Here is a 26,213-nt window from a genome sequence, read left to right as displayed (position 1 = left end):
TAAATGCGATGTGTTCATGCCTTTGGGAAACATGACTCAGACACAATTATTCAAAGAGTTAATTAAGAACTCAGGTGAAATTCCAAGGATAAGGCCCTGGGAGATATTACAGTTACATGTTGGAAGGAACAAGCTTCCTGAAACATCATCCTAAAGACAGTGATCCATAGCTTCAACCCCTGCCCTGGATTATTATTAATTTATAGATGCTGTTCAGAGAAGCAGCCACTTTCCTGTATTTTGCTCCAATATATTTTTGGTGGGCTCTAGTGTTGTCATGCAAAGGGCTGTGTGTGAGGGAATCTGGCAGCATATGAAAGAAGATTTGAAGCTATCCCTCCTTAAGCCACAGGTGCACAAAAATACAATTGGTAACAAGGTGGAGTTAAGATGGTGGCATAGAGAGGAGTGGAAGTGAGTTAGTCCCCCTAGAACAATTCATGAATAACAGAAAAATTAGTAAAAAATGTGAAATAACTGTGGGGAGACAAACATGACCATCCACTCATCATACACCAATCTGAATTGGGAGGAATGCTCCAGATCACAGCATAAAATCTGTAAGTAAAAACCGTGGACCCATGCCAAGAGCTGAGAGCCCCTCCCTCACAGAAGACTTACAGTGCTAGAGGGCAGCACTCTCTGAACAAACAAATATACCTCAGCCCAGCTGCAGCTGGGGTTTTAATGTTAACTGCTCAATACAGATAGCAAACCCCCAGGAAGCAGACAGAGGCTTTTGGTGATGGCTGACCTTGAGAGAGCCAGGGGATATATCTGTCTCAGGACAGGGAGCCCAAATGATTGGGTGCTATCTCTGGCTGATAGGTGAATTTGGGGAATTTCTGTCCCTTTCTTTCTCTGTCAACCTGTGTGGCTCAGTGAAGAAAGCCTCAGCCATTTTCAGCTCACAGTGCTTTGCAGTAGAGAAAGCCTCAGCCATTTTAAAATTGCAGCACTCTAACCCAGACAAGGGTGGAGATAGCAGAGTCAGCGAAACAAAGAATCTATTTATATGCAGATGACCTATCTGTAGGGAGCATAGCTTCCCAAGAGGAAAGAGGAGGGACCCAGCTCTACTTCCTGCCTTACATTCAGAACAAGACCCCAGAGCCTGGGTGTGGAGAGGCATGGGCCACACCCCCTTACACCAGCATGTGGCAGGCTTACAGACAACATCTGCTGGGCAGAAAAGCACAGAGTGTGTCAATCCTCTAAGATAAACCATCAGGGAAACTGGATATTGAATATTTGCTCCTTCTGTGACCTGAGCTTGATCTTTTCTGGGAAAACATGATTGGGGTGGCCTAGGAGGTCAGATTCTTAGGCAACAGAAAACTACAACCTAACCAAGAATAACAAAGTTATGGCCCAGTCAAAGGAACAAACTTACACTTCAACTGAGATACAGGATTTTAAACAACTATTGCTAAATCAATTAAAAAAGTTTAGAGAAGATATGGCAAAAGAGGAAAAGACTATAAAGAAAACACCCAATCCTCATTTCTACATAAGGCAGAAATCAAAAGCTCAAAAAAACACCTGGCAAAATTTATGGAAATGAAAGGCACAACACAATAGATGAAAGACACAATGGAAACATAAAACAGCATATCTTAAGGGGCAGAAGAAAACACTCAGAACTGGAGAACAAACACCTGAAAGCCTTCACACAAAGGAACAGATGGAGAAAAGAATGGAAAAATATGAGCAACATCTCTGGGAACTTAAGGATGAAATGAAATACAAGAATATATGTATCATTGGCATCCCCAAAGGAGGAAGGAAGGGAAAGGGGGCAGAAGCAATAATAGAGGAATTAATCAATGAAAATTTCCCATCTTTTATGAAAGACATAAAATTACAGATCCAAGAAGTGCAGCATACTCCAAACAGAATAGATCTGTATAGGACTATGACAACAAACGTAATAATCAGATTATCAAATGTCAAAGAAAAAGAGAAAATCCTGAAAGCAGCAAGAGAAAAGCAATCCATCACATACAAAGGAAGATTAATAAGACTGTGTGTGGATCTCTCAGCAGAAACCATGGAGGCAAGAAGGAAATGGTGTGATGTATTTAAGATACTGAAAGAGAAAAACCACCAACCAAGAATCCTGTATCCAGCAAAACTGTCCTTCAAGTACGAGGGAGAGTTCAAAATATTCTCTGACAAACAGACAATGAGAGACTTTGTGAACAAGACACCTGTCCTACAGGAAATATTAAAGGGAGCACTACAGACTGATAGGAGGACAGAAGTGAGAGGTTTGGAACAAAATTTTGGGAGATGGTAATGCAGCCAGCAATGTAAGTACACTGAACAAAGATAACTATAAATATGGTTGAAAGAGGAAGGTTAGGAGCATGAGGGACACCAGAAGAAAAGAGGAAAGATAAAGACTGGGACCATGTAACTCAGTGAAACCTACAGTGTTCAACAATTGTGATAAAATGTACAAATATGTTTTCATGATGGAAAGCAAATGAATATCAACCTTGCAAAGTATTAAAAATAGGGAAGTATTGGGGAAAGGTAAAATCAACATAAACTAGAGACTACAATTAACAGAATCATTGCATCATGCTTCCTTTAACGTAGCAAAGGTGATATACCAAGGTAAATAAGCGGGAAGATAGGGGAGGGGTGTGAGGCACTTGGCATTAGTGGTGTTGTCTGACTCTTTATCTTACTTTGATTCAAGGCTACCTTTCCTTTTGCTGCTTCCTATCAGTCATGTTTTGTGTTTTATTTTTGTTTTTTTCTGCTATCTTCTTTCTTTCTCTTTTGCCTCTCTACCTTCTTTGAGTCTTCCTCCTGCTTTCTGGAAGAAAAGTAGATGCCCTTATATAGATAGTAGTGAAGGTGGTGAACACATATATATGTGACTATACAGGGAACAACTGAATGTTTACTTAGGGTGGAATGTATGGCATGTGAACAAAACCATCTTAAAAATGGGTTGATGATGAAAACTTGAGGGCAGTATAGTGAGTGAAATAAGACAGACACATAAGGACAAATATTGCAGGGTCTCACTGATAGGAAATAATTATAATATGTAAACTCATAGACATGAAATATGTTACCAAGATATGGAATGAGGCTAAAGAATGGGGAGTGGTTGCTTAGTATGAGCAGAATGTTCAAATAGGATGAACTTAAACATTTGGAAATGAACAGAGATGATGGTAGCATGATGAGAGAATAAATAACAGTGTTGAATGGAGCATGAACATGGTGGAAAGGGGAAGCTCAGAGTCATGTGTGTTACCAGAAGGAAAGTTGGAGGTCAAAAGATTGGAATGTATAAAACAGAATGCTGCAGTGGACAATGTCTGTGATTAACTGCACAAATGTTAGAAATCTCTTCCATGAACCAGAACAAATGTATGACAACACAACTAGAAGTTAATAATGGAGGGGCATATGGGAAAAAATATGTACCTCTTGCAAACTATGTACTACAGTTAGTAGTATCTCAACCTTCTTTAATAAACAGTAACAAATGTACTATACCAATACTATGAGTCAACAATGGAGGGGGGATGGTTAGGGATATGGGAGGATTTGAGTTTCCTTTTTTTTCTCATCTTTGTCTTTATTTCTAGCCTGGAGTAAGGAAAATGTTCTAAAAATTTAACAAAAATTAATTGTCATGATGGATGTATGGCTGTATAAGGATACTGGGAACAACTGATTGTACACTTTGGATCTTTGGATAATTCTATGGTATGTGAAAAATCTCAAAGAAATTAACATTAAAAAATATTATTTTGCTTAAAATGTTATGATTTTCTGGATAAATAGTTCCTTTGATTTTTATCATTGAGTCATTTGAAATTGAATTAGTATATTATAAAACATTTATCCATTTTCCTCTGGGTGGATATTTGAATTCTTCAAGTTTGGGGAATTATGAGTAACGATATTATCCATACCTGTCCATATGACAGATGTAAAGGTTTCTATGTGTGCCCTGAAAGAAAATCCTATTTCCTGTGGTCACAGAGTTGAGATTTCTGAAAAACAGGTGCAGAGTCTCATTATGAGAGTAGCAGATTTACAACATAAACTAAAATCTCAACCTTGCAGGGTGTCTTCTGTTAAAGTAAAGGCATTGATTGGAAAAGAATGGGATCCTGAAACTTGGGATGGGGACATATAGAATGATAATAATGGAAATGAGGATATTGGGACTCTGGATTCTGTTGAGTCATTGCTAAATCTACCTGTAGTGGTCTGTCCTGAGGAAAAAGCCCCTCCAAACTCCAGTGTGCCCTGAGAAGCCTTCAGTCCAATCTCCACATAAAGAGATTAACCCTTCAGTGCCTGTTAAACCTGTAATTGCCTCCCCTGAGGAAGCAGCCCTCACTCCTCTATCTGAAGAGATTAATCCTGTTTTATGAGATGAAACTGCAAAAGAATGTCCTGAGATAAATAGCTGGAGGGAGATTTCTAATTCTTTTCATGACCTAACCCCACCACCAGTCTTTGCTTTGAGACCTATAACTTGACTAAAGTCACAACAGACCCTGAAGGGTGTGGTACAAAGTGTGACTTATGAGGAATTATGCTATACTCCAAGAGAACTGTATGAGTTTTCAAACTTACACAGACAGAAACCAGGGAAATATGTGTGGTAATGATATTGAGGGTGTGGGATAATGGTGGAAGGAATATAAAGTTGGATCAGGCAGAATTTACTGATATGGGCCCACTAAGCAGAGATTCTGTATTCAGTGTTGTAGCTTGATGGGTTAGAAAGGGCATTAAGAGTTTTGTTGGTTGACTGAAACATGGATTGAAAGGTGGCTAACATTACCTGAAGTTAAAATGCCAGAACTACCCTGATATAATGTGGAGGAGGGAATTCAAAGGCCTCAAGATGTTGGAATGTTAGAGTGGATTTAGAATGGAAGACATATTCAGACACCTCTGGAATGTCCAGAGGACACCCCTATTACCAGGATGGTGAGAAATAAATTTGTGAGACTAGGTCCATCATCCCTGAAATGTTCTGTAGTCACCCTTCTCTGTAGGTCAGATATTACTCTAGGAACTGCTGTCACTGAGCTGGAATCCTTAAACACAATAGGGATAATCAGATCCCAAGTTGGCAGAAGCCACATGGCAGAAGTTAATAGCCAAAGATAATGGAAAACAGACTCAAAGCAGCAATCAAATAATCTGACTCACAGAGACTTATGATGTTGGCTAGTAAATCATGGAGTACCTAGTAGTAAAATAGATGAGAAATTGACTAACTTCTTGTTTGAACAATATAAGCAGAAGAATTCTAGGTCAAGTGAACAAAAGTCTACCTTGAATTACAAAAACAGAGAGTCATGTTCCCTTATTCAATTCCCAGACATGAGACAGTTTACAGATACAAAGCCCTTTGAATGAGGGGAAGTCTAGGCACCTTTGGGGCAGGACCCTGTTACACTGCCAAAAATTTATATTGTTAGTCTTCCTTCCAGACTTCCCTAGGAGGACCTATAACCTTTTACCAGGTTAAGTGTGCATTGGGGAAAAGGAAATGAGCAGATATTTCAGCTATTATTAGACACTTATTCAGAAGTGACATTAATTCTTGGAGACCTAAAACATCACTCTGGTTCACCAGTCAGTGTTGGGGCTTATGGAGGTCAGGTGATCAATGGAGTTTTAGGTCAGGTCCATCTCACAGTGGGTGCAGTGGGTTCCAGGACCCATTCTGTGGTTATTTTCCCAGTTCCAGAATGCACAATTGGAATAGACATACTCAGCAACTGGCAGAATCCCCACATTGATTCACTGACTCATGGAGTGAGGGCTGTTATGGTGGGAAAGGCCAAGTGGAAGCCACTAGACAGTCTGTGCCTAGTAAAACAGTAAGCCAGAAGCAATACCAGATTCCTGGAGGGATTGCAGAGATTAATGTCACCCTTAGGACTTGAAGGATGCAGAGTTTTGATTCACCTCCATTCAACTCTCCTATTTGTCTTGTGCAGAAAGCAGACAGGTCTTGGAGGATCACAGTCAATTATAGTAAGCCTAACCTGGTGATGACTCAAATTGCAGCTGCTGTTCCACATGTGGTATCATTGCTTGAGCAAATCAACACATCCCCTGGTATCTGTTATGTAGCTATTGACCTGGAAAATGTTTTTTTCTCAATAGCTGTTAGTAAGGACCACCAGAAAGAGTTTGCATTCAGTTGGAAAGGCCAGCAATTTACATTCACTGTGTGACCTCAAGGTTATATCAACTCTTCAGCCCTATGTCATAATATTGTATACAGGGATCTTGATCATTTCTCCCCTCCACAAGACATCGTACTGCTGTATTTTAATGATGAAATCATGTTGACTGGACATAGTGAGCAAGAAATAGCAACTACCCTAGATTTGTTAGTAAGGTATTTGCATGTCAGTGGATGGGAGATAGATCCAACAAAAATATAGGGTCCATCCACTTCAGTAAAATTTCTAGGTGTCCAGTGCTGTGGAGCATGTTAAGATATCCCTTCTAAGTGAAGGATAAGCTGTAGCATCTAGCCCTTCCTACAACCAAAAGAGAGGCACAATGCTTAGTTGGCTTCTTTCGATTTTGGAGACAACATATTCTTCATTTGGGTGTGCTACTCTAGCCCATTTACCAAGCGACCAGGAAAGCTTCTAGTTTTGATGGAGACTGGAATAAGATGAGGCCCTCCAAAGGTCCAGGCTGCTGTGCAAGCTGCTCTGCCACTTGGACCATATGATCCAGCTGATCCAATGGGTTCAGAAGTGTCAGTGACAAATAGAGGTGCTGTTTGGAGACTTTGGCAGGCTCCTATAGGAGAATCACAATGCAGGCCCTTAGGATTTTGGAATAAAGCTCTATTATACTCTGCAGATAACTACTCTCCATTTGAGAAACAGCTGTTTTCTTGCTATTGGGTCTTTGTAGAGACAGAACACTTATCCATGGGCCACCAAGTTACCATAAGACCTGAGTTACCTATCATGTGCTGGGTGTTGTCTACTCTGCCAAGCCATAAATTTGAGCATGCACAGCAGCACTCCATCATAAAATGGAAATGGTATATACTAGATAGAGCTTGAGTGGGTTCTGAAGGCACAAGTAAGTTACATGAGGAAGTGATCCAAATGCCCATGGCCCCCACTCCTGCCACATTATCTTCTCTTTCCCAGCCCACACCTATGGAATCTTGGGGAGTTCCCTACAATCAGTTGACTGAGGAAGAGAAAACTTGGTCCTGGTTTACAGATGGTTCTGCATGATATGCAGGCACCACCTGAAAATGGACAGCTGCATCACTGCAGACCCCTTCTGGGATGTCCCTGAAGGACAGTGGTGAGGGGAAATCCTCCCAGTGGGCAGAACTTCAAGCAGTGCACTTGGTTGTTCACTTTGCTTGGAAGGAGAACTGGACAGAGGTGCATTTTTACACTGATTCATGGGCTAATGCTAATGATTTGGCTGGATGGTCAGGGACTTGGAAGGAACATGATTGGCAAATTGGTGACAAAGAAGTCTGGGGAAGAGGTATGTCAATAGACATTTCTGAGTGGACAAAAAACTGAAGATATTTGTGTCCCATGTGACTATTCACCAGAGGGTGAATTCAGCAGATGATTTTAATAACCAAGTGGATAAAATGTCCCATTTGGTGGACACCAATCAGCCTCTTTCCCCAGCCACTCCTGTCATTGCCCAAAAGGCTCATGAACAAAGTGGTCATGGTGGTAGGGATGGAGGTTATGTATGGGCTTAGCAACATGGACTTCCACTCACCAAAACTGAACTTGCCACAGCCACTGTTGCATGCCCAATCTGTCAGCAGCAGAGACCCACACTCAGTCCCTGATATGGCACTATTCCCCAAGGTGATCAGCCAGCTATCCGGTGGCAGTTTGATTATATTAGACCACTTCCAACATGGAATGGACACATACTCCAGTTATGTGTTTGCCTTCCTTGCATGAAATGCTTCTGCCAAAACTACCATCTGTGGACTTACAGAATGCCTTATCAACAATCATGGTATTCCACACAGCATTTCTTCTGACCAAGGAACCTACTTCACAGCAAATGAAGTGAGGGAATGGGCACATGGTCATGGAATTCTCTGGTTTTACCATGTTCCCCATCTTCCAGAGGCAGCTGGGTTGATAGAACACTGGAATGACCTGATGAAGACTCCATTATGGTGCCAACTAGGTGGCAATACTTTGCAGGGCTGGGGCAGTGTTCTCCAGGAGGCTGTGTATGCTCTGAATCAGCATCCACTGTATGATGCTGTTTCTCCCATAGTCAGGATTCATGGGTCCAGGAATCAAGGGGTGGAAACACTATTGGTACCACTCACTATTACTCCTAGTGATCTACTAGGTAAAGTTTTGCTTCCTGTCCCTGCAAGCTTAAGCTCTACTCGTCTACATGTCTTTGTTCCAAAATGAGGAGTGCTTCCAACAGGAAACACAATAATCCCATTAAACTGGAAGTTAAGACTGCCACATGGCCACTTTGGGCTTCTTATGCCTCTGAATCATGGAAGGGGATTACTGTGTTGTCTGGGGTAAATGATCCTGACTCTCAAGGGGAAATAGCACTGCAGCTTCACAATGGAGATAAATAACAGTTTTCCTGGAATACAGGAGATTCCCTATGGTGTCTCTTACTACTACCAAGCCCTGTGATTAAAATCAATGGAAAACTGCTACAACCCAATCCAGGCAGTAATACTAATGGCCAATAAACTTCAGGAATGAAGGTTTGGGTCACCCCTCCAGGCAAAGAACCATGGTCAGCTGAAGTGCTTGCTGATGGTAAAGGGAACATGGAATAGTGGAAGATGGTAGTGATAAATCTGAACTATGGCCACGTGACCAGTTACAGAAATGAGGACTATGATGACATGAATATTTCCTCCTTTTTTTATTATGAATATGTTTGTATTTGTCTGAAAAGCAAACATCTTTGCTTTCTTCTCTCTTTTATCCCCTTATGATATGACATAAGCTGTATTATTCATTTTACAGTATTTAAGTTAAAGGAAATCAATTTTAAGAGTTAATGTTACCCAAGGACTTGCACTCTATTCTGGAGAGATTTAGTGCATTTCTGGTATGCTCAATAGTGAAGTAGTGTTATGTGAAATATATGTCTGTTATTCTTCTCTACTTAGAAATAAAGGATGGTTTTAGATGATGAGAATAACTGCCAAGTTGACAAGGGGTGGAGTGTGATGTTTGGGGTCATGTGTCAACTTGGCCAGGTGATGGTTCCCACATGTCTGTTCAAACAAGCACTGGCCTGATCATTGCTTCAAAGATGTTTGTGGCTGCTTGATACACCAGCAGGCTGGTTTATTAAATCATCAGTCAATTGGCTGCAGCTGTGACTGATGATGTCAATAAAGGGTGTGTCTTCCACAATAAGAGAATGCAGTCAGCTGGATTTAATCCAATCAGTTAAAGACTTTTAACTGAGACAGATAGAGGACCTTCACTTCTTTCACTAACCAGCAAAGCATTTCCTGAAGAGTTCATTGAAGTTGACAGTACATTTCCCGAGGAGTTCATTGAACACATTCATCGATGTCACCAGTTTGCTGTCTGAGGAATTCATCGAATAGCTTCATTGGAGTTGCCAGTTTGCTGCCTGCCCTATGGCATTTGGACTCTTGCATACCCACAGTTACATGACACAGTTCTATAAAGCTTACATTTATAAATATATTTATAGATATCTCTTGTTGATTCCATTTCCCTAGAGATCCCCAACTAACATAGTACCTATCACTTGTGTTTGCCCTTGGGTCCTCTACAGGCAAATTAAGGTTGTATTCTTCAGCTGTTTCACAAGATTCAGTTTGGCCATTCTCATTTAGAAAATACCAAAAAATATTATGAGCAAGAGTTTATACTATTGCATTTGGATAAAACTGGCAAGTTCTTGTGACTAGCATAACCCAGGGAATGCCACTGTGGAAACCTAATATATTGGAATAGATGCTGTGGCATTTGACCCACAGTTTGATAGCTCTCAGAGTTAACCTGGAGTTGTCAATGTTGGTCTTAGATGTAAAATTTAATTGAATACCCTGCAACCATTAAGAGTTCTTATGCATCTTTTTTTTTTCTCCAAGCCCTTTAATATTCACTTAAACAGTTGAGGCACAAGCAATAAAAACTGCATTTTTTTTTTTATGTTACAAGAAAAAAAAATTGTGATGGCAGCATGATATGCCAATTTTCTCAAAATCTCTTCTGCAGTGACATTTCATTAACACTCTGGTCCACAGGTCGAATCAGTGATGTCACAAAGGCAGGAGAGAGGTAAAAATATCAAACTTACTGAGGGATTAGAAGAATCAAGTATTTACTGAATGTATGCTAGGCACACTGTAGTAGGTTTTACACACTTTACCTAAGTTAAATGTGAACATAAGTTCTAGTTATCTATTAATAGAAAAACAATACTACTGTCAGGTAAGCTGTGATTTAAATGCTTTCACCTTAAATACAAACTATAGAACCTTTGTATTTTACAAAGATCTTTCCCAAAGAAACATGTCAACACACCCTAATACATGTTTGCATTTCCAAAGATTTCATAATAGCATGCAACATTAGCACATGGTAACATTGTTTTACTCAAATTAAATATTCAGCTGTTTTATTCCCATCTACTGGGTACCATTTGGCTAGCATCACAATTCCCTGGTTTCATCACTATTAAAACTTTAGGCAGGAAACATTGTGTTCACTGGGGTAAAAACACAGGTGATTTTTTCTTTTTTTTTTTTTTTTGTACATAATACCTTCAAAAGTACCAAAGCTGATTAAGCCAAAATGTACTTGGCTTAATCAGCTCTAAAGAGGCTATCACAGACTTTTCAACAAGGCTTAAATCAAAGTGGATTATTTTCCAGAAAGCCAAGTGAAACCCAGTTTGTACTGCAATACAATTTTCAAGGACATAAATAGAGTTGGCTTTCTACCGTCCCCAAATCTAAATTGACCCCTACTCCTCCAGCCAATTCTTAGTTTTCCTGGGCCCATTCTTTTCTTACCAAGTTGTCTGCTTCTTGCTCTTTTTTCCACCTACATTCTCCCTCTGTCCACCCCACACACACCCCAATCTATACCTAGACTATTGCAAGAGAGAAGTTTGTTTCTCAGCTGCATAGGCAATTATTAACCAATCACTACTACAATGCTTTGAATTTCAGAGCCTATTAGTAAAATGACTGCCATGTTTCTATTGATCATCCCCTCCCAAAAAAGTACACCAAGTGTCATGATAATAATAATAAAAGTAAGAAGGTACCTGGAGGAAGAGTCCTTAAATGTTTGAACATCCAGTCTGATGTTTTAATTTATAGGTGAGAATATTACAGGTGACATGACATGATAGCCCAAGGCTATGTGACTAACTAGAGGCAGAAGCTAGACCTGTATTTCAAACTCTTTCCACTATACCACAACCACCACACAAAAAAACCCCTAAGATAAGTAAGAAAAGTTTGTTAGTAAACCAGAAGCCCAGTACATAGGAAAAACCTTTGGGATCCCTCTGCAGACTTTTAGACAGCATAAAAGCCAGTTTGTACAATGTTCAGCACATGCTATACAATACCAAGGATCTTTAAATATTGACATGCAGAACACATGTCAATATTTGAGAATGAAATGTCCCACTAGCTGCATTCTTTTCAGTCTTCAGCCACAAGGTTATGCCTTACTCTTAGTGTTCAACAAGATAAATGAATTAAGTTGAATTAGGATTAAAGAAGTACACCCAAGAGAAACGCAAAGGGGAATAAACATTTCTTACAAGCAGGTCATCCAGTTACCAATACACTTCAAATGAATTTAGAGTTGTGACAGAACCATATGACAACAGTGAAAATCAACACAATAGTTAGACACTAACAAAAGATCAATTTGGAAATACTAAGTCAGGCAAGCATGTGAAATTCAGAGTATAAAACAATGCAAGGCCTGGTAGTCAAACAAAGACACTCCTCAGGTTAAGGTGGATTTGAAGATGCTGAAAAGAACAATATACATTAGAAGTTGAAAGGGATACCACAGAAAGCACTGGACCGGTTCCCTTATTTTATAAATGAGGAAAGTGAACAGACACGAATTGGTGAAGCTCACAAAGCTAGTGCTATTTGCAACTACACATATCTAAAACACAGGGTGAAAAATACCCAGCACATATTAAGCCCACTGTTTTAAATAAAACATTTCACTAAGCTCATTGATTTAAACGAAGTATTTCAAGACTGATGGGAATTCTACCAAACTTTCCAGAAAGAACTGACACCAATCTTACTCAAACTCTTTCAAAACATTGAAGAAAATGGAACACTACCTAACTCATTTTATGAAGCTAACATCAATCTAATACCAAAACCAGGCAAAGATGTTACAAAAGAGGAAAACTACCGGCCAATGTCCCTAATGAATATAGATGCAAAAATCCTCAACAAAATACTTGCAAATCGAATCCAAAGACACATTAAAAAAATCATACACCATGACCAAGTGGGGTTTATTCCAGGCATGCAAGGATGGTTCAACATAAGAAAATCAACCAATGTATTACAACACATTAAAAACTCGAAAGGGAAAAATCAATTGATCATCTCAATAGATGCTGAAAAAGCATTTGACAAAATCCAACATCCCTTTTTGATAAAAACACTTCAAAAGGTAGGAATTGAAGGAAACTTCCTCAACATGATAAAGAGCATATATGAAAAACCCACAGCCAGCATAGTACTCAATGGTGAGAGACTGAAAGCCTTCCCTCTAAGATCAGGAACAAGACAAGGATGCCCGCTGTCACCACTGTTATTCAACATTGTGCTGGAAGTGCTAGCCAGGGCAATCCGGCAAGACAAAGAAATAAAATGCATCCAAATCGGAAAAGAAGAAGTAAAACTGTCATTGTTTGCAGATGATATGATCTTATATCTAGAAAACCCTGAGAAATCGACGATACAGCTACTAGAGCTAATAAACAAATTTAGCAAAGTAGTGGGATACAAGGTTAATGCACATAAGTCAGTAATGTTTCTATATGCTAGAAATGAACAAACTGAAGAGACACTCAGGAAAAAGATACCATTTTCAATATCAACTAAAAAAATCAAGTACCTAGGAATAAACTTAACCAAAGATGTAAAAGACCTATACAAAGAAAACTACATAACTTTACTAAAAGAAACAAAAGGGGACCTTAAAAGATGGAAAAATATTCCATGTTCATGGATAGGAAGACTAAATGTCATTAAGATGTCAATTCTACCCAAACTCATCTACAGATTCAATGCAATCCCAATCAAAATTCCAACAACCTACTTTGCAGACTTGGAAAAGCTAGTTATTAAATTTATTTGGAAAGGGAAGATGCCTCGAATTGCTAAAGACACTCTAAAAAAGAAAAACGAAGTGGGAGGACTTACACTCCCTGACTTTGAAGCTTATTATAAAGCCACAGTTGCCAAAACAGCATGGTACTGGCACAAAGATAGACATATAGATCAATGGAATCGAATTGAGAATTCAGAGATAGACCCTCAGATCTATGGCCGACTGATCTTTGATAAAGCCCCCAAAGTCACTGAACTGAGTCATAATGGTCTTTTCAACAAATGGGGCTGGGAGAGTTGGATATCCATATCCAAAAGAATGAAAGAGGACCCCTACCTCACCCCCTACACAAAAATTAACTCAAAATGGACCAAAGATCTCAATATAAAAGAAAGTACCATAAAACTCCTAGAAGATAATGTAGGAAAACATCTTCAAGACCTTGTATTAGGCGGCCACTTCCTAGACTTTACACCCAAAGCACAAGCAACAAAAGAGAAAATAGATAAATGGGAACTCCTCAAGCTTAGAAGTTTCTGCACCTCAAAGGAATTTCTCAAAAAGGTAAAGAGGCAGCCAACTCAATGGGAAAAAATTTTTGGAAACCATGTATCTGACAAAAGACTGATATCTTGCATATATAAAGAAATCCTACAACTCAATGACAATAGTACAGTCGGCCCAATTATAAAATGGGCAAAAGATATGAAAAGACAGTTCTCTGAAGAGGAAATACAAATGGCCAAGAAACACATGAAAAAATGTTCAGCTTCACTAGCTATTAGAGAGATGCAAATTAAGACCACAATGAGATACCATCTAACACCGGTTAGAATGGCTGCCATTAAACAAACAGGAAACTAGAAATGCTGGAGGGGATGTGGAGAAATTGGGACTCTTATTCACTGTTGGTGGGACTGTATAATGGTTCAGCCACTCTGGAAGTCAGTCTGGCAGTTCCTTAGAAAACTAGATATAGAGTTACCATTCGGTCCAGCGATTGCACTTCTCGGTATATACCCGGAAGAGCGGAAAGCAGTGACACGAACAGATATCTGCACGCCAATGTTCATAGCAGCATTATTCACAATTGCCAAAAGATGGAAACAACCCAAATGTCCTTCAACAGATGAGTGGATAAATAAAATGTGGTATATACACACGATGGAATACTGCGCGGCAGTAAGAAGGAACGATCTCGTGAAACATATGACAACATGGATGAACCTTGAAGACATAATGCTGAGTGAAATAAGCCAGGCACAAAAAGAGAAATATTATATGCTACCACTAATGTGAACTTTTAAAAATGTAAAACAAATGGCTTATAATGTAGAATGTAGGGGAACTAGCAATAGAGAGCATTTAAGGAAGGGGGAACAATAATCCAGGAAGAACAGATAAGCTATTTAACATTCTGGGGATGCCCAGGAATGACTATGGTCTGTGAATTTCTGATGGATATAGTAGGAGCAAGTTCACAGAAATGTTGCTATATTAGGTAAATTTCTTGGGGTAAAGTAGGAACATGTTGGAAGTTAAGCAGTTATCTTAGGTTAGTTGTCTTTTTCTTACTCCCTTGTTATGGTCTCTTTGAAATGTTCTTTTATTGTATGTTTGTTTTCTTTTTAACTTTTTTTTCATACAGTTGATTTTAAAAAGAAGGGAAAGTTGAAAAAAAAAAAAAAAACAAGGAAAAAAAAAAAGAGATAGTGCCCCCTTGAGGAGCCTGTGGAGAATGCAGGGGTATTTGCCTACCCCACCTCCATGGTTGCTAACATGACCACAGACATAGGGGACTGGTGGTTTGATGGGTTCAGCCCTCTACCACAGGTTTTACCATTGGGAAGACGGTTGCTGCAAAGGAGAGGCTAGGCCTCCCTATGGTTGTGCCTAAGAGCCTCCTCCCGAATGCCTCTTTGTTGCTGAGATGTGGCCCTGTCTCTCTAGCTAAGCCAACTTGAAAGGTGAAATCGCTGCCCTCCCCCCTACGTGGGATCAGACACCCAGGGGAGTGAATCTCCCTGGCAACGTGGAATATGACTCCCGGGGAGGAATGTAGACCCGGCATCGTGGGACGGAGAACATTTTCTTGACCAAAAGGGAGATGTGAAAGGAAATGAAATAAGCTTCAGTGGCAGAGAGAATCCAAAAGGAGCCGAGAGGTCACTCTGGTGGGCACTCTTATGCACACTTTAGACAACCCTTTTTAGGTTCTAAAGAATTGGGGTAGCTGGTGGTGGATACCTGAAACTATCAAACTACAAACCAGAACCCATGATTCTCGAAGACAGTTGTATAAAAATGTAGCGTATGAGGGTTGACAAGGGGATTGGGAAAGCCATAAGGACCACACTCCACTTTGTCTAGTTTATGGATGGATGAGTAGAAAAATAGGGGAAGGAAACAAACAGACAAAGGTACCCAGTGTTCTTTTTTACTTCAATTGCTCTTTTTCACTCTAATTATTATTCTTGTTATTCTTGTGTGTGTGCTAATGAAGGTGTCAGGGATTGATTTGGGTGATGAATGTACAACTATGTAATGGTACTGTGAACAATCGAAAGTACGATTTGTTTTGTATGACTGCATGGTATACGAATATATCTGAATAAAATGAAGATTAAAAAAAAAAAAAAAAAAAAGACATAATGCTGAGCAAAGTAAGCCAGGCACAAAAAGAGAGATATTGTATGTTACCACTAATGTGAATTCTGTGAAAAATGTACAATATTTTATACTGTAGAATGTAGGGGACCTAGAGATACCAATTAGTGGAGGGGGAATGATAATCTAATAAGAACAGATAAACTATGGAGGGTAATCTCAATGTTATGGGAATGCTCAGGAATGATTATGGTTTGTAAACTTTCTTGGATATAGTAAGATCAAGTTGGAAGCAATAGAGTTATTTTAGGTTTTTTTTTTTCTCTTATTCCATTGTTTTCTTAGAGGTTGTTAATTTTCTTGGGGTATGGAAGGAACATGTTGGAAGCAATGTAGTTATTTTAGATTATTTGTTTTTCTTACTCTTCTGTTTGGACATGGTTTATTAATTTTCTTGGGGTATGGTAGGAACATATTGGAAGCAAAGTAATTATTTTAGGTTATTTGTTTTCCTTAATCCATTGCTTTGTTTGAAATGTTGTGGGGTTTTTTGGTTGTTGTTTGCCTGTTTGTTTTTAATTTTTTGATAAACAAAGTTAAAAAATTGAAAAAAAATCAGTAGAAAAATGGGAGTAAAAACTAAATGACAAATAGGGTGGGATGGGGGGATGGTTTGGGTATTCTCTTTTCACTTTTATTTTTTATTCTTATTCTGATTCTTTCTGATGTAAGGAAAATGTTCAGAAATAGATTGTGGTGATGAACGCATAACTATATGATCATACTGTGAACACTTGATTGTATACCATGGATGACTGTATGGTTTGTGAATATATTTCAATAAAACTGAATTTAAAAAAAAAAAAAAAAGACTGATGGAAGGGGTAGAGGTGAAGTTCATAATATAGCATAGCAGCATGTTTCACAAATATTTGATAAACACAATCAAGTTTTCATACAATCTTCTGATGCATAGCAAAATGTACAGCTTTAAAAAATGTGCATCCTTCAGCTTTCTCCTATACTTTTTTTTTATCTTATCTTCCAAAACTGAGCACTGGGTATTTTTAACCTAAGTATTGTTACATGTATGTACATTTTAATTGCACATTTTAGGAAGAAACAAAATCCATGATTTTCAGTAGCTCAGTATATTTATAAAATGAAAAATACTCATCAAAAGACACTTTTCACTGAGAAAAATAAATAAAACAAACAAATGGAGCTACACAAAGTAAAAATTAACTTTGGTAGACTTCAGTGTGGTACACAGTCCATATCAAGCACATTTGCCCTTATTCCCCCAGAGCTGTTCATCTTCCGAATTTTTAAAATATTTAAAACTGAGATTTGATTATGCTGGCATTTGTTTTTCATTCCACATCATCTTCAGCCAAGCTCTGAGCACTTAGAATTCTCTGACTAATTGTTGGGAGCTTAGTCAGAAGCATCTGAAACACTGGTGGTGGAAGAGTCTGCTGTAATACTTGCAATAATTGCTGTGGCTGTCCACACACAGCAATTGCATTTGTCAAATGGTCCACACCCTTCTCAAACTCCCGCTCTCACAGCCTGTTCTTGAAATTGGGGTCACTCCGTCTCTTGCAGTCGAAGTAAATGCAGTATCCGATGAAAAGAGCCCTGCATACACCGGCGGCGATGGCGCTGTTCCGACAGACCATTTTCTCCCGACTGCCTGGCATGAAGGGCAACGGCGGCGGCTGCAGCCTGCGAGGGAGCCGTTGGCCGCCCCTTATGCATCTTATATCTATATATTTTTTCAGTCTATCATTTCATAGATGCAAATCTTGTGGAATAATCTGCAGTGTTAATCTTGCAAACAAAATATCAACCTGTATCCCACCAAAACACAGTTTGACAACTTACACAAATGCCTCTTCAATAGCTCATAAATCTTTTAGTCTTATTGTAATTTCAATTTTTCATAGAATTAGGGGAAAATGCACTTCAATCAACTTGTCTTCGTGAAATGTACAATGCATCAATATCGGCACATTTTGCCTGTACTCCTAAACTTTAAGATCCAAAGGTAAACATTTGTCCTCCAACATTTTCAATTAAAGATGTTGGGAAATTCTTTCATTCACCAATTTCTCCTATCCAGTCTTAACAGTATATTTATTTTTCCAAAAATTAAAATCCTGTACTGTAGTTCCTCTTCCTCTTCAAAAACCCCCAAAAATCTTGAGTGTCTCAATCAGTTCCTGTATAAGTTTGCAGATAGTCCCCTTGGGGGCTGCTAAGCTGACAGGAGAGGTATTGCCATAGTGCTCCCCTGGGGGCTGTGCTTGCTGTAATCCCTGAACTGTAACAGGAAAAGTCATCCTCTCCTGCACAGTCACCACCAGTCACATCCCCTACCCAGGCAACCACCAGTGCTGCTGCCCTGGGCATAATTCACTGAGGCAGGTGGGAGAGGCCAGCCTAAGCCCTGGATCCAATCCAATCCCACTCCAGCTCCCTCTGCTTTAAGCACTACTGTGGTTAATTGTTTATAACAACTTTGCCAAGACCATCCAATGGGGAATAGGATAGTCTTTCAACACATGTTGATGGGACATCTGGCTACCACATGCAAAAGAATGAAATTGGAGACTTATTTCACAGCATATAAAAAAACAATGCAAAATACATCAGATACCTAAATGTAAGAGCTGAAACTATAAAACTCTTGCAAGAAAACAAAGCAGTAAATCTTTATGAACTTGAATTTGGCAAAAGATTCTTATAGATGATACCAAAAGCATGAACATAAAAAGTAAAATAGAAAAATTGGATCCTAATCACAATTTTTAACTTCTGCTTCAAAGAATAACACCAATAAAGTGATCAATCAGCCAAAGAATGGGAGAAAGTATTTGTAAATCGTGTATCTGATAACTGATTTGTATTTGCTATACACACACAATTCTTACAATTCAATAATTTAAAAAATAATTTTTAAATGGGCAAAGGATCTAAACAATGCATGCTTCAACTTGCATGATCCTGAAAAACTTTATGCTATGTGAAGGAAGGCAGTCAGAAAAGACATATATTACATGATTTTATTTTTATAATTTCAGGATGAGGGAAATCTACAGAGAGAAAGTGGATTACTGGTTATTTATGTCTGCAAGCACATGGGGGAATAATAGACTGAAGACTGAAGTGTCCGAATATCCTTATGCTCATTTTGGCCATTGTTTGATCTATTCTTTCTAGATACTCTTCTTTTAATGTAAGGTTTCTGATGAGAGATAATTATTTTAACAAGTAACAATTTAGAGCTCTTTATTTCCCTCTAAGCACTGCCTTTGCAGCATCCATGGATTTTGGCATATTGTATTTTCATTTTCATTTGTCTCAAGATATTTCCTAATTTCTCTTGTGATTGACTCACATGTGGTTTTGGAGTACATTGCATTATTCCCACATTTTGCAAATATTTTTTCCTCATTCATTGTTTTCTAACTTCATTCCATTGTGGTTGGAGAAGAATATAGAATGATTTCAATATGTTTAATTTCATTATTAAATTATTGATTATTTGTTAATTAGTTTACTGATTAATTTGTTAATTATTTAATAATTTAATTTATCAGTATTGATTTCATTATTTTTATATTTTAATTAATTAATTAGTGTGAGGCAACCCAGACTTGAATGTCACAATCCCTCAGTTTTCCAGCTAGAACAAGGCACATCTAATCTTAATTGGCTCACCTGACAAGTTTAGTAGCCTTAAACTTAAGGAAACCACCTACATAATCTGTCTGTGCATGCTCAGTGTTTAGACTATCTGAAACTCCTCATTATCCTCAGCCTTCCTGCTTTTGTGTGTATCACACTTTTCTAATGCTGCCATTTTGCAAAATATCAGAAATAGACTGGCTTTTATAAATGGGATTTGTTTGGTTGCAAAGTTACAGTCTTAAGTCCATAAGGTTTCCAAGGTAAGACAACAATAGGGTACCTTCACTGGAGAAAGGCCATTGGCATCCAGAAAACTTCTGTTAGCTGTGAAGCCATGTGGCTGTCATTTGCTTGCTCCCAGGTTGTGCTTCAAAATGCTGTTCTCCAAAATATCAGCATCAGCTTTTAATAGCCATCTTAAAAATGTCTAAGTGGCAGCAGTACTAAGCTTCTTCTGCCTGAGCTTTTATAGGGCACCAGTAAACTAATCAAGAACCATGCTAAATGGGCAGGGGCACACATCCATGGGAATAATCTAATCAAATGTATTACCCACATTTGGGTGGGTCACATCTCCATGGAAACAGCCTAATCCAAAGATTCCAACCTAATCGACACTAATATGTCTACCCCCACAAGATTTCATTAAAGAACATGGCATTTTGGGGGATATAAAAAATCCAAAACAGCACAGAGTGAATGCTATAAAATGCTGAAATTTTCCATATTCTGGTAACACAATTATAACTTTCTTTCTGATCTGCTTGCTTTCTTGCTTGAAAATAAAGTCTTTCTTTCTTTGAAACACTGGGATCACATAATTAACTCTTCCATATGCATTGGAAACAGAAAACCTGCATTGACTGGTAGCAGAATGCTGGAAAAAGTATCTGATGCATATAATAAACAACAAGAGCTGGGGTGGCTATACTAATATAGGACAAAACAGACTTTATGTCAAAAGCCATTGCAGAGATAAAGAAGAGCACTACATATTAATAAAAGGGGTAAGTCACTAAGAGGAAATAACAATTCATAGATATTTTTGTACCTGATTACAGTGCTCCAAATACATGAGGTAAACACTGGAGAAACTGAAGGTAGAAACAGACATCTCTACATTAATGTTTAGAGACTACAAAACACAAATCTCAATACATAGAATATGTAGATGGAAGGTCAATAATGAAATAGATAACTTGAATAATATGAAAAATGAATTAGACATAACAGACATATACATGACATTGCACCCAAAAGCAAAAGAACAGACCATATGTTGGTTCACAAAGCAGGTCTCAATAGATTTTTAAAAATTGAGACTAAAATATTAAAATGTACATTCTCTGGTCACAATGGAAGATTTCTGGAAATCAATAACAGACACTGAATAGGAAAATGCACAAATACATGGATTTGGTAAAAACATTCTTGAAAAATCTATGGGTTAAAGAAGAAATTGCAAGAAAAGTTACAATATTTCAAGATGAATAAAAACAAGGACACAACATATCAAAATCTAGGGATGCAGTGAAGGGTGTGCAGAGAGGGAAACTTGTAGCCCTAAACACCAATATTCAAAAATAAGAAAGAGCTAACATCAAAGGTCTAACTGCACATATGGAGAAAATAGAAAAAAAACAATAAATTAATCCCAAAGCAAGCTGAAAGAATAAGAAGGATTAGATCAGAAATAAAGAAAATTGAGAATAAAGAAATAAAAGAGAGAACAAAACCAAAAGTTGGTTCTTTGAGAAGATGAACAAAATTGACAAGCCCTTGAAAAAAAAAAAAGATAAAAAAGATGCAAATAAATAAAATCAGGAGGGAGAAGGGATACCTTGCTATTGACATCACAGAATGAAAAGGTATATATTGGGATACTAGGTTCAAGATTATGCCAACAATTTAGAAAACTTACTTATATGAAATGGACAAATTACAGGAAACACATGAAAAATCCCTACTGACTCTAGAGGAAATAGTTCTAAACAGACCACTTATAATTAAAGAGATTGAATCAGTCATCAAATACATCCAAAGAAAAGTTCAGGACTAGACTTGTACCCATGTGAATTCTACCAATCATTTCCTGAAGGACCAAAACCAGTCCTGCTCAAATTCTTCCAGAAAATTGAGGATGAGGGAAAACTACCTCACTCACTCTTTGAGGCCACCACCCTAATACCAAAGCCAGATAAATATACTACAATTGAAAACAGTACCGACCAATTTCTCTTCAGAATACAGGGCCAAAAGTCCTCAGTAAAATACTTCCAATTTGAACCAAATTGATGTGCACATCAAAAGAATTATACCCATGATCAAGTAGGTTTTATCTCTGGTATGCAAGAGAGTTTAAACATAAGAAAATCAATTAATGTATCACATCACATCAACAAACAAAGTTAAAGGTAACATGAATATCACAATTGATGCAGAAAAGTCTTTAGACAAAATCCAGTATCCTTTCCCAGTAAAGACACTTCAAAAATAGGAACAAAGGGAAACTTCCTCATTATGCTAATGGAAGTGTGTGAAAAAACCACAGACAATATCATACTCAATTAACAACTGAATGCTTTACCTCTAAGATCTTAGAGCAATGCAAGGATGCACACTATCAACATTGTTATTCAACATTATACTGGGAGTTCTAGCCAGAGCAGTTAGGCAGGAAAAGGATACATTGGCATCTAAATTGGATATGATGAAATAAAATTTCACTATTGACAGATATTGTGATAAAATGTACAGAAAGTCCAGAAAATCTACAAGAAAATTCTTTGAACTAATGGACAAATCTAGCAAAGTGGGGTGGTACAAAAACAGAATTCCATATATCAGGAAGGTTTCTATACAGAAGTACTAACTATGCTTAGAAGGAAATCAAGAAAAAAATTTGATTTGCAATGACAAATAAAAGAATCAAATATCTAGGAAAAAATTTAAGAAAGCATGTAAAAGACTTGAACACAGAAATCTATGAAACAGCTATAAGGAATCAAAGAACTTAATATTTTTTCTTTTTCTTCTCTTTCTCTTTTTTCAATTTCTTCAATAGTTGTTATATTAAAACTTCAACTTCTGAGTGAGACTGAAGGAAGAGATGTTTATTTTGTTCAACAGTTAAATTTTCTGTAGCATATTATCTACTTTAACCTGTCAGGTTTTTACTTAAATAACCTGATTACATGGAACCTAGAATAGGGAATCAGACCTTATTATTCTGTGCAAGTAAATGTAGTACTCAGATACTTCCCAGAGTATTGCAAAGTCCCACTGAGAGTCAGGGGATAAATGTGGAAATATTAAATTTACACCCCTACATAATTCCTGATATTCTCTCAAGCATTAGGGGCTCACAATTTAATTAGCCAAGCCCTCAATCTTGAGGCTTGACCTTATGAAACCTATTTCTTCAATGGCAAAGATAGGCCTGCTTGTAATTATACCTAAAAGTCACCCCCAGAGAGCCTCCTTTGTTGCATAAGTGTGGTAACTCCCTTTAATCCAACTATGTAAATAAATTCACTATACTCCCCCCTATATTGGACATGACACACAGGGAAAAGGCTTTCCCTGACATTGTGGATTGAGAATGCCTTCTTGACCAAAAGCAGGAAAAGAAGTGAAACAAATTAGAGTCTCAGTGGATAAGAGACTTCAAATAGATTTGAAGGTCATTCAGGACATTATTCTTATGCAAGTTTTAGCCAGATACTGCAAACTACGACAGTATGCCAAGCCCCCAAAACAATATTCCTAAAATCCCTAGGGATTGCCTTGGGCTGTATCTAAGTCTCTATAAGTGTTGTCTTAGTAAGTTCATTCTTTCAGAAATTTTTGGCCTCCAGATTGATCCTATGCCAGATAAGCCCTGAATTTCAGAGGTACCAATCTCCCCAAGAACATCAAGTTTCATTCCTCTACCCCATAAGGTCAACACCCCTTTCCAGCATGAAAAAGTTAAAATGATCATTACCCAGAAATCACTTAAGATTGAGAGAATGATGAAAACAGAGAGAGGAGACATAACTGAGAAATTAGGATTTAACAAATGACTGTGACTGCTGATTCACTATGTAGATTCTTCCTTTTAGTTTCAATTGCATTAGGATCACTAGAAGAAGATACCTGAATTTGTTGAACTGTAATCCAGATACCCTGACCTTTGTTAATGATTGTATAATCTTATAGCAAAATAAAAAAGTGACTTGCCTGTCTTCTGGATGTTTTGTTCTAATATATATATAGTAATACTACACTCTCTTAGTTAGCTTACCTGCATTGCAAATACAGAAATTGGGTAGAGTACAATACTTTTGGTCAACAAGGAAGGAGAGGAAAGGGGTGTGGGATGTTTGGGGTTTTCTTTTCTCTTTTTATTTTTTTTTCTAGAGTAAAGCAAATGTTCCAAAAGTGATCATGGTGGTGGATGCACCACTATGTGAGGATACTGTGAAGCAATGATGGCTTATTTTGGAGGGATTGTATGGTGTGTGAATATATCTCAATAAAATTACATTAAAAATAAAGAACTTAAATGCAAAGAGATTCTATGTTTCTGGAATGGAGGACTAAATATTTTTAACATATAAATTTCACACAAAATGAATTACAGAGTCTATGCAATCCCAAACAAAATTCCCAGGGCCTAGGTTGCAGAAATATAAAAACCAATTATCAAATTTATTTGGAAGAGTAACAGACCCAGAATAACTAAAAAATTTCTTGAAGAATAAAAAGATGGAGGATTCACACTTCCTTAATTTTAAGCATATTACAAAGCTACACTGATCAAAACAGCATGGTACTTATACATGGATACATATATCAACAAACATAATTGAATCAAAAGTTCAGAAATAGACCCTCACTCCAAGAGAGAATTGATTTTTGAAAAGCATGCCAAGTTCACTCAATGGTGATAGAGTAGTGTCTTCAAAAAATGGTGCTAAGAAAACTGGATTTCCATATCTAGAGAATGAAAGAGGTCCCCTATATTACATCATACACAAAAGTCATCACAAAATATATTTAAGATATAAATATAAAAGCCCCAGGAGAAAATGCTGGGAATCATCTCAAGGATCTTGTGTTTGACAATATTTTCCTGGACCTTAAACCCAAAGCACAAGCAATTAAAGAAAAATACATAAATGAGATCTCTTCAAGTTTAAAACTTTTGTGCATCAAAGACTTATTCAGAAAAGTGAAAAGACAACCTATCATATAGAAAAAATATTAGTAAATCACAATCTTGTAAGGGTTTATTATCCAGAATATGCAAGTAAATCCCACAAATGAAAAACAAAGAAAAATAACCCAATTTTAAAATAGTCAAAAACTTGAATAAACATTTTTACAAAAAGAACATACTTTTAAAAGTAAAGGCTTTAAAAGCTAATGAAAACATGCTCAATAACATTAGCAATTAGGTAAATGTAAATCAAAACCAAAATGAGTTGTCATTTCACATGCAAAAGAATGGCTACTATTTTAAAGAAACAGTGTACTACAAGTGTTGGAAAGAATGTTGGATAAACAGGTAAACACTTTAATTCCTGGTGGGAGTATAAACTGTTGTAGCTACTGTAAAAAATAATTTGGGAGTTATTCAGAGAGCTAAATATAGATGTATCATATCACCCAGCAATCCCATTATTAGCTATATACTCAGAAAAATTGAAAGCAGATAAATGAACAGATATTTGTGCACTGATGTTCATAGTTATATCATTCACAATTGCCAAAAGATGGAAGCAACCCAATTATCATAAACTGATGAATAGATAAACAGAATGTGATATATACATAGGATGGGATGTTATTCAGTAAAAATGAATGAAGCCCAGATGCATGAGATAACATGGATGAATTTGAGGATATTATTCTGAATGAAATAAGCTGGTAACAGAGGCAAATATTGCATGATCACCCTGTTATGAACTAATTATGATATGGAAACTCACAGAGTTAAAATCTAGCATATAGTTTACTAGTAGGTAGTTTCCTGTAGAGAATGGGAATCTGATGCTTAATTTGTCCAGAATTTCTATTTACATTGATTGTAAATGTTTGGATACAGGTAGTGGTTATGGTTTGAACATTATTGTGAGTGTAATTAACAGACTGGGTTATTTCTGGGACTGTGGTTGAAAGGGGATATTTTGGATCATTTATGTTACTAGAATGAAAGAAGATAAAATGTGGGACTGTATAACAAAATGAATCCTGTTTTGGACAATGGACTGGGTTAATATTACAAGTATAAAAATGTTCTTTCCTGAGTTATAATGAATGTACAACACTACTACAAGGTGCTAAAAATCTAAATGAAAATCATCCAAATTGAAAATTTTTAAGTAATATTTCACTATTGACAAATGACATGATCCTATGTATACAAAGTCCATAAAGATACACTTCAAAATTCGTAGAGCTAATGAAAAAATTCAGCAAAGTGGCAGGGCAATAAAACCACCCAAAGAATTGGTACTGTTTTTATACTAAAGAGCACAC

General features: G+C 37.4%; 2 pseudogenes; both read right to left on the bottom strand.

The window, feature by feature from the left end:
* Positions 1-9,196: 9,196 nt before the first annotated feature.
* Positions 9,197-18,337, bottom strand: LOC119520686 (annotated as a pseudogene).
* On the bottom strand, positions 17,366-17,674 carry LOC119520863 (annotated as a pseudogene).
* Positions 18,338-26,213: the final 7,876 nt, after the last annotated feature.

Source organism: Choloepus didactylus, chromosome 26 (assembly GCF_015220235.1).
Source record: "Choloepus didactylus isolate mChoDid1 chromosome 26, mChoDid1.pri, whole genome shotgun sequence".
NCBI lineage: Eukaryota > Metazoa > Chordata > Mammalia > Pilosa > Megalonychidae > Choloepus > Choloepus didactylus.
This window is presented reverse-complemented; position numbering and strand designations above follow the sequence as displayed.